The sequence below is a fragment of the Triticum aestivum genome, chromosome 6D (genome assembly GCF_018294505.1).
Source record: "Triticum aestivum cultivar Chinese Spring chromosome 6D, IWGSC CS RefSeq v2.1, whole genome shotgun sequence".
In the NCBI taxonomy this organism is placed as follows: Eukaryota; Viridiplantae; Streptophyta; class Magnoliopsida; order Poales; family Poaceae; genus Triticum; species Triticum aestivum.
Window position 1 is genome coordinate 469,805,396 of NC_057811.1, and position 9,112 is coordinate 469,814,507.

General features: G+C 44.6%; 1 long non-coding RNA gene across 1 annotated transcript; it reads right to left on the reverse strand.

Moving 5' to 3' along the window:
- Positions 1 to 6,666: 6,666 nt before the first annotated feature.
- On the reverse strand, positions 6,667 to 7,974 carry LOC123142066 (uncharacterized). Its single transcript, XR_006470510.1, has 4 exons — positions 7,807 to 7,974; positions 7,621 to 7,706; positions 7,454 to 7,531; positions 6,667 to 7,360 (listed from the first exon to the last, which is right to left on the reverse strand). It is a non-coding gene; the product is annotated as an uncharacterized lncRNA (long non-coding RNA).
- Positions 7,975 to 9,112: the final 1,138 nt, after the last annotated feature.

Genomic DNA, 9,112 nt, shown 5'->3' on the forward strand with positions numbered 1-9,112 from the left:
TTGTAAATACAGGCTTCTCCAAAAGTCTGTATAAAACCATATGCTTTGATCACACTATCAAAACGTTTATTCCAACTCCGAGAGGCTTGCACCAGTCCATAAATGGATCGCTGGAGCTTGCACACTTTGTTAGCACCCTTTGGATCGACAAAACCTTCTGGTTGCATCATATACAACTCTTCTTCCAGAAATCCATTCAGGAATGCAGTTTTGACATCCATCTGCCAAATTTCATAATCATAAAATGCGGCAATTGCAAACATGATTCGGACAGACTTAAGCATCGCTATGGGTGAGAAAGTCTCATCCTAGTCAACCCCTTGAACTTGTCGCAGACCTTTCGCAACAATTCGAGCTTTGTAGACAGTAACATTACCGTCAGCCTCAGTCTTCTTCTTGAAGATCCATTTATTCTCTATGGCTTGCCGATCATCGGGCAAGTCAACCAAAGTCCACACTTTGTTCTCATACATGGATCCCATCTCAGATTTCATGGCCTCAAGACATTTGCGGAATCTAGGCTCACCATCGCTCCTTCATAGTTCGTAGGTTCGCCATGGTCAAGTAACATGACTTTCAGAACAGGATTACCGTACCACTCTGGTGCGGATCTTATTCTGGTTGACCTACGAGGTTCAATAGTAACTTGATCTGAAGTTTCATGATCAATATCATTAGCTTCCTCACTAATTGGTGTAGGTGTCACAGGAACCGGATTCTGTGATGAACTACTTTCCAATAAGGGAGCAGGTACAGTTACCTCATCAAGTTCTACTTTCCTCCCACTCACTTCTTTTGAGAGAAACTCCTTCTCTAAAAAGAATTCATTCTTAGCAATGAATGTTTTGCCTTTGGATCTGTGATATAAGGTGTACCAACAGTTTCCTTTGGGTATCCTATGAAGACACATTTCTCCGATTTGGGTTCAAGCTTATCAGGTTGAAGCTTTTTCACATAAGCATCGCAGCCCCAAACTTTAAGAAATGACAACTTTGGTTTCTTGCCAAACCACAGTTCATAAGGTGTCGTCTCAACGGATTTTGATGGTGCCCTATTTAACGTGAATGCAGCCACCTCTAAAGCATAACCCCCAAACGATAGCATAGATCGCACCATATCTTGTAAAGTACGATTACGACGTTCGGACACACCATTACGCTGTGGTGTTCCAGGTGGCGTGAGTTGCGAAACTATTCCGCATTGTTTCAGATGAAGACCAAACTCGTAACTCAAATATTCTCCTCCACGATCAGATCGTAGAAACTTTATTTTCTTGTTACGATGATTTTCCACTTCACTCTAAAATTCTTTGAACTTTTCAAATGTTTCAGACTTATGTTTCATTAAGTAGATATACCCATATCTGCTCAAATCATCTGTGAAGGTGAGAAAATAACGATACCCGCCGCGAGCCTCAATATTCATCGGACCACATACATCAGTATGTATGATTTCCAACAAATCGGTTGCTCGCTCCATTGTTCCGGAGAACGGCGTTTTAGTCATCTTGCCCATGAGACACGGTTCGCAGGTACCAAGTGATTCATAATCAAGTGGTTCCAAAAGTCCATCAGTATGGAGTTTCTTCATGCGCTTTACACCGATATGACCTAAACGGCAGTGCCAAATAAGTTGCACTATCATTATCAACTCTGTATCTTTTGGCTTCAATATTATGAATATGTGTATCACTACTATCGAGATTCAACAAAAATAGATCACTATTCAAGGGTGCATGACCATAAAAGATATTACTCATATAAATAGAACAACCATTATTCTCTGATTTAAATGAATAACCGTCTCGCATCAATCAAGATCCAGATATAATGTTCATGCTTAATGCTGGCACCAAATAACAATTATTTAGGTCTAAAACTAATCCCGAAGGTAGATGTAGAGGTAGCGTGCCGACCGTGATCACATCGACTTTGGAACCATTTCCCACGCGCATCGTCACCTCGTCCTTAGCCAATCTTCGCTTAATCCGTAGCCCCTGTTTCGAGTTGCAAATATTAGCAACAGAACCAGTATCAAATACCCAGGTGCTACTGCGAGCATTAGTAAGGTACACATCAATAACATGTATATCACATATACCTTTGTTCACCTTGCCATCCTTCTTATCCGCCAAATACTTGGGGCAGTTCCGCTTCCAGTGACCAGTCTGCTTGCAGTAGAAGCAGTCAGTCTCAGGCTTAGGTCCAGACTTGGGTTTCTTCTCCTGAACAGCAACTTGCTTGCTGTTCTTCTTGAAGTTCCCCTTCTTCTTCCCTTTGCCCTTTTTCTTGAAACTAGTGGTCTTATTGACCATCAACACTTGATGCTCCTTTTTGATTTCTACCTCCGCAGCCTTTAGCATTGCGAAGAGCTCGGGAATCATCTTATCCATCCCTTGCATGTTATAGTTCATCACGAAGCTCTTGTAGCTTGGTGGCAGTGATTGGAGAATTCTGTCAATGAAGCTATCATCCGGAAGATTAACTCCCAGTTGAATCAAGTGATTGTTATACCCAGACATTCTCAGTATATGCTCACTGACAGAACTATTCTCCTCCATCTTGCAGCTGTAGAACTTATTGGAGACTTCATATCTCTCAATGCGGACATTTGCTTGAAATATTAACTTCAACTCCTGGAACATCTCATATGCTCCATGACGTTCAAAACGTCGTTGAAGTCCCGGTTCTAAGCCGTAAAGCATGGCACACTGAACTATCGAGTAGTCATCAGCTTTGCTTTGCCAGACGTTCTTAACGTCGTCAGTTGCATCTGCAGCAGGCCTGGCACCTAGCGGTGCTTCCAGGACGTAATTCTTCTGTGCAGCAATGAGGATAATCCTCAAGTTACGGACCCAGTCCGTGTAATTGCTACCATCATCTTTCAATTTTGCTTTCACAAGGAACGCATTAAAATTCAACGGAACAACAGCACGGGCCATCTATCTACAATCAACATAGACAAGCAAGATACTATCAGGTACTAAGTTCATGATAAATTTAAGTTTAATTAATCATATTACTTAAGAACTCCCACTTAGATAGACATCCCTCTAATCCTCTAAGTGATCACATGATCCATATCAACTAAACCATGTCCGATCATCACGTGAGATGGAGTAGTTTCAACGGTGAACATCACTATGTTGATCATATCTACTATATGATTCACACTCGACCTTTCGGTCTCCGTGTTCCGAGGCCATATCTGTTATATGCTAGGCTCGTCAAGCTTAACCTGAGTATTCCGCGTGTGCAACTGTTTTGCACCCGTTGTATTTGAACGTAGAGCCTATCACACTCGATCATCACGTGGTGTCTCAGCACGAAGAACTTTCGCAACGGTGCATACTCAGGGAGAACACTTATACTTTTATAATTTAGTGAAGGATCATCTTATAATGCTACCGTCAATCAAAGCAAGATAAGATGCATAAAAGATAAACATCACATGCAATCAATATAAGTGATATGATATGGCCATCATCATCTTGTGCTTGTGATCTCCATCTCCGAAGCACCGTCATGATCACCATCGTCACCGGCGCGACACCTTGATCTTCATCGTAGCATCGTTGTCGTCTCGCCAATCTTATGCTTCTACGACTATCGCTACCGCTTAGTAATAAAGTAAAGCATTACAGGGCGATTGCATTGCATACAATAAAGCGACAACCATATGGCTCCTGCCAGTTGCCGATAACTCGGTTACAAAACATGATCATCTCATGCAATAAAATTTAGCATCATGTCTTTGACCATATCACATCACAACATGCCCTGCAAAAACAAGTTAGACGTCCTCTACTTTGTTGTTGCAAATTTTACGTGGCTGCTACGGGCTTAGCAAGAACCGTTCTTACCTACGCATCAAAACCACAACGATAATTTGTCAAGTTGGTGCTGTTTTAACCTTCGCAAGGACCGGGCGTAGCCACACTCGGTTCAACTAAAGTTGAAGAAACTGACACCCGCCAGCCACCTTTGTGCAAAGCACGTCGGTAGAACCAGTCTCGCGTAAGTGTACGCGTAATGTCGGTCCGGGCCGCTTCATCCAACAATACCGCCGAACCAAAGTATGACATGCTGGTAAGCAGTATGACTTATATCGCCCACAACTCACTTGTGTTCTACTCGTGCATATAACATCTACGCATAAAACCTGGCTCGGATGCCACTGTTGGGGAACGTAGTAATTTCAAAAAAATTCCTACGCACACGCAAGATCATGGTGATGCATAGCAACGAGAGGGGAGAGTGTTGTCCACGTACCCTGGTAGACCGAAAGCGGAAGCGTTAGCACAACGCGGTTGATGTAGTCGTACGTCTTCACGATCCGACCGATCAAGTACCGAACGCACGTCACCTCCGAGTTCAGCACACGTTCAGCCCGATGACGTCCCTCGAACTCCGATCCAGCCGAGTGTTGAGGGAAAGTTTCGTCAGCACGACGGCGTGGTGATGATGATGATGTTCTACCGACGCAGGGCTTCGCCTAAGCACCGCTACATTATTATCGAGGTGGACTATGGTGGAGGGGGCACCGCACACGGCTAAAAGATCAACGATCAATTGTTGTGTCTCTAGGGTGCCCCCTGCCCCGTATATAAAGGAGCAAGGGGGGGTGCGGCCTGGCCAGGAGGAGGGCGCGCCAGGAGGAGTCCTACTCCCACCGGGAGTAGGACTCCCCCCTTTCCTAGTTGGATTAGGACTGGAGGGGGAAAGAGGTGGAGGAGAAGAAGGAAAGGGGGGCGCCGCCCCCTCTCCTTGTCCTATTTGGACTAGGGGGGAGGGGCGCGCGGCCCTTGCCCTGGCCGCCTCTCCTCTTCTCCACTAAGGCCCACTATGGCCCATTAACCCCCGGGGGTTCCGGTAACCCTCCGGTACTCCGGTAAAATCCCGATTTCACCTGGAACACTTCCGATATCCAAATATAGGCTTCCAATATATCAATCTTCATGTCTCGACCATTTCGAGACTCCTCGTCATGTCCGTGATACATCCGGGACTCCGAACAACCTTCGGTACATCAAAACATATAAACTCATAATATAAATGTCATCGAAACGTTAAGCGTGCGGACCCTACGGGTTCGAGAACTATGTAGACATGACCGAGACACGTCTCCGATCAATAACCAATAGCGGAACCTGGATGTTCATATTGGCTCCCACATATTCTACGAAGATCTTTTCGGTCAGACCGCATAACAACATACGTTGTTCCCTTTGTCATCGGTATGTTACTTGCCCGAGATTTAATCGTCGGTATCTCAATACCTAGTTCAATCTCGTTACCGGTAAGTCTCTTTACTCGTTCCGTAATACATCATCCCGCAACTAACTCATTAGTTGCAATGCTTGCAAGGCTTAAGTGATGTGCATTACCGAGTGGGCCCAGAGATAACTCTCCGACAATCGGAGTGACAAATCCTAATCTCGAAATACGCCAACGCAACAAGTACCTTCGGAGACACCTGTAGAGCACATTTATAATCACCCAGTTACGTTGTGACCTTTGGTAGCACACAAAGTGTTCCTCCGGTAAACGGGAGTTGTATAATCTCATAGTTATGGGAACATGTATAAGTCATGAGGAAAGCAATAGCAACATACTAAACGATCGAGTGCTAAGCTACCGGAATGGGTCAAGTCAATCACATCATTCTCCTAATGATGTGACCCCGTTAATCAAATGACAACTCATGTCAATGGCTAGGAAACATAACCATCTTTGATTAACGAGCTAGTCAAGTAGAGGCATACTAGTGACACTCTGTTTGTCTATGTATTCACACAAGTATTACGTTTCCGGTTAATACAATTCTAGCATGAATAATAAACATTTATCATGATATAAGGAAATAAATAATAACTTTATTTTTGCCTCTAGGGCATATTTCCTTCATTTCAGAACTCCTTTCTAACTACAAAGTTCATCTAGACATAACACAAACGTTGAATACTTCATCATTGCCATTATGTAGATGATTGCAAACTAAGTGGGGAGTTGCAGACCAAAATTTGTGTTCATTTAATTTTGAAACCTGTTCCTAAATGTACACATCTTGAAAAAAAAACAAATGCACTAATAAGAGTGGTACTCTGCTGGTGAAAAATAAACAGAAGACTATTCACGTGCATCATATCCCACAATTAATTTATGATGCTAGCGGAGCTGTAAGAAAACAGCTGGATATGCATAGGGTACAAGCACAACATGGCTTGGATATGTCGTGGCCTAATCTACCTTAGCTAGTAGCAATGGTGCTGCACGGTGTTAAGTGCAAACTTCTTTTGAATGGCCTTGCTTATTCAGTGTTTTTAATTATTGTGCAAACTTTAATCCTAATTTAGCAGACCTCATCTGGTTCTCAAATGAAATGTACTACAGCTCAAAGAGCAGCAGCTTTCTTTGCTTCAGCCTTCCGCCCTAACAAATCAAGTGCCCATTCAATCTGCAGGCTGCAGTTTCAAGTAATCACAAGGCAAAACAAGCACAAGAGAGTAGCCTGAACCCTGCAAGCCAAATTGTATTCCTCACATCTGAACCCACAGTGTCTTGAACAATGTTCGGCATCACCAGTGCAGACGTATCGTATCAAACAGATCGTCCAAATTCTAAACATTAACAAATTCAGTTTTCGTTGCTCCCACCGAATATACGGCCTTAATACCGACAGAGCATAAAGTAAGAAACGTAGAGACATGAAAGCAATACCTCTCGCCTTTGAGGTTGTCGTCGACGCCTCCGTCATCCCCAAGATCCTCCTTCGACGTTCCGCTCGCTTAAGCTCTGAAAACAACACGCACCATAGTACACAGAGGAAACACAACATTAAGCAGTCAGCAGTCCATAACTACCATATACACATCGAATCTGATCCGACGAAGCAAGAAAGATTCAAAATCTACTCGCCGTGTCGTGATTGTCCTGGTTGATCAGGAGTCCAGGAAGGCTTCCCCGAGCTGGCTTTGGCACATGAGCGAATCCTGAAGCAGAGAAACACCAGAAGAAACAGATCATCGCCATGCCAATCAAAAAAGAGAGGTCTAGTGAAGATCAAAGAAACACCACAACAACCTATTCGACTATATCTCTTCTTTAATAATTTCTTTTCTTCTTTGTAATTCTAATTAGTCAACATGGCAGAAGGATTTATCCCTATTTAATCTTACATTAATATCTAAATTTACGGTTGGCATATATGTTAATACCCCCAGCCTAAAATCTGAGAAGAGCAAAAACAAAAAAACTGAGAAAGTTCCCTTGGTTATTCTAAGTTTCCGTTGAACTGGCGAAATCATCTGTAGGTAGTTCAAGTTTTACGCCGCATACAAGAACTGAACGTCCTCGGACACCTGACAAATGTAGGACAATTCAGGCAAGCAACAATATATTGAGGATGAAAAAAAATGCTTATCGATACATGAGTTGAGAAACCAATCATATACCTTCATATTTAACAACACAATTATCCAAGAAAGATGTTAAGCCTGGAGAGCTCTTCAACTGAATGAAAAACAGCAAGTCTGCATATCAATTAACAACAGAAGAGACAGATTGTTAGGAAATCCAGCAGTAAACAAAAAACACGCTGCTAATTCTTAATATCCTAAACCTGTAAGATTGTACACACGAAGTCATGTCAGTAATTATTACGCCAAATCAGTATACCACCGCCATAGTACTACACCGTCTAATTACCTATACAATTAACAGACTAAAGAAAATCATTTCAACATGAATTAGACGAACATTACAGAACTAATTAAGGGATATTTAAGGTGTAAATGCAGGTACATACCTCTGCTTATAGAAGTCTCTGTTACAGTACTCTCTTTCACAGCTTGATTACAGATCTAAGTTTCTATATATTAACAAATATATTTCTTCAAGTCAGAGGCAGAAAAAAGAGAACACTCATTCAGTTACCATTTTCTAACCTTTACATCCTCGCTCCTCTTCCACGAAAAGCATGCTAACTGAATAATATTAGTACTCCCTGTCATAAGAATGATATTAATTAGAAACCAAGAAATGTCAGGTTGCTGGATTAGTTCAAGGGACACTTTAGACAGCCAAAATAACAATAGCACGCACGCATCAGATTCCTCACTATTTTTGCGTGGCTGACCTGACTGTAGAGAAGGTTATGGAGGATTGTGTGACGGAAGGAGGCGGCTGCGTGTGACGAGGGGGGGGGGGGGATGCGATGGTCGGTGATGCTCTCCCATCCGCCGCTGCAGCTCCCTCTCCTCGTTCCTCTCTTTCTCCCTCCTCTCCTTCATTCTCTCTCTCTCCTGAAGGGACCAGTCCATTAGGCTGGATCAAATCGAGCGCCCCCGCCGTAGCCCTTGGCCTGCAGGCCGCCGCCGCAAGCCTCTGATCCTGCGGACGTGGCACTCGTGAGAGGGCGCCCATGCCGCGACTATTAAAGGGTTCTATGAGTATTCGGACGTGGGCTGGGCCGTTGTCCTTTGTCCGGCCATCCTAGATTGTTGAGAGCATCTCCAGCCGTTGCCCCCAGGGGCGCCTAAAATCGCCGCCTGAGGGTGACCTGGCGAAAAAAATGGGTCTGGGGCGAGTTGATCCCTAGCCGCGGGGAAAAAAAATTGTGTAGCAAATTTACGCAAAGTTCGGCTAAAACACGGCAAATTTTGGCAAACTTGGGTTTATATTCGCGGAATTAAGTCGAGTAGTCACCATTACATATAAAAACTAATAAAAAAACTTGCTAAAGGCCGAGAAGTCGCTGTCGTCGCCGCCATCGTCGGCCTTCTCCTCCTTGACTTGGGCGCCCCTGCTGGACCCCTCCCCGGCTGGTGGCGGCGGCGGCGCGTCGTCGTCGTCGTCGCTGTCGTCGATGATGACGACTCCTCCTTCGTCGCGGCCTCGGCGGCGCTGCTCGAAGCGCCGCAGGGCGGCGCGCTGGCGCTCCGTCGCCATCTTGATGGAGTCCTGGCATGCCCATTCAAGGGCCGCGTCGTCGTCGAGCTCGACCTCGCCGTGCTCCGTCTTCACTGGCGCGAGCCCCGGCTCCGTCTTCACCGGCGCGAGCCCCGGCTCCGTCTTTGGCTTGACGAAGCGCGGAGGAGGGCCGACGAGGAGGC